Source organism: Malaya genurostris, chromosome 3 (assembly GCF_030247185.1).
Source record: "Malaya genurostris strain Urasoe2022 chromosome 3, Malgen_1.1, whole genome shotgun sequence".
NCBI lineage: Eukaryota > Metazoa > Arthropoda > Insecta > Diptera > Culicidae > Malaya > Malaya genurostris.
The window spans coordinates 231198246-231198926 of NC_080572.1; positions in this window are offsets into that span (position 1 = coordinate 231198246).

Genomic DNA, 681 nt, shown 5'->3' on the forward strand with positions numbered 1-681 from the left:
ACCAAAGTGTGATCATACTAAGTCAGCGCTGCACTACTCTGTACTACTCCGTCCGTTGTAGGTTTTCCCTGACAACCGGGCAGAAACTCACACGCTCACAGCGCCCAGTCAGCAAGGCGAGCAGTTTGAAAATGCGCGCGCACATGTGACTAGGTAATGTAGATTACTTTCTAGATTGGGTACCTGGACGGGTACGAAATTTGAAAATAGGTTTTGTTTTGTTTTTGTTGCCTTCTCTTTATGCTGTTTCGGGGTTTTGAACAGATGGAAGAATTCTTTTTTTTTTTTTTTCCATAAATACGTTTATTTCTTAAGGCAGTTTACATAAGTTTTTCTTCGCCGTAGCATCACTTTTACATAATATTCTTATCCTAATTTAATTCTAACATAGTCACAACGTTTTGAATTTATTAAAACATATTCTCTTATAGCTTAAATATCATCTTAGGTAACTCATCATTAATTATGAAATCTACTCGGAAATATTATTTGAACCAAACGATTAACTTCTATAAATTATAAAATAAGCTGTTATTTTCAGACATTTTGTTGATAATTTCATAAACTGTTTCGAGTTTGTTTATATCATTACATAATTTTTATTCTAATTTAGCTATTGGTTGAACTCATGGACGCAGCTGGGATCAGAACTAAGTCTTAAAAGGGGCCTTTATTAAATTG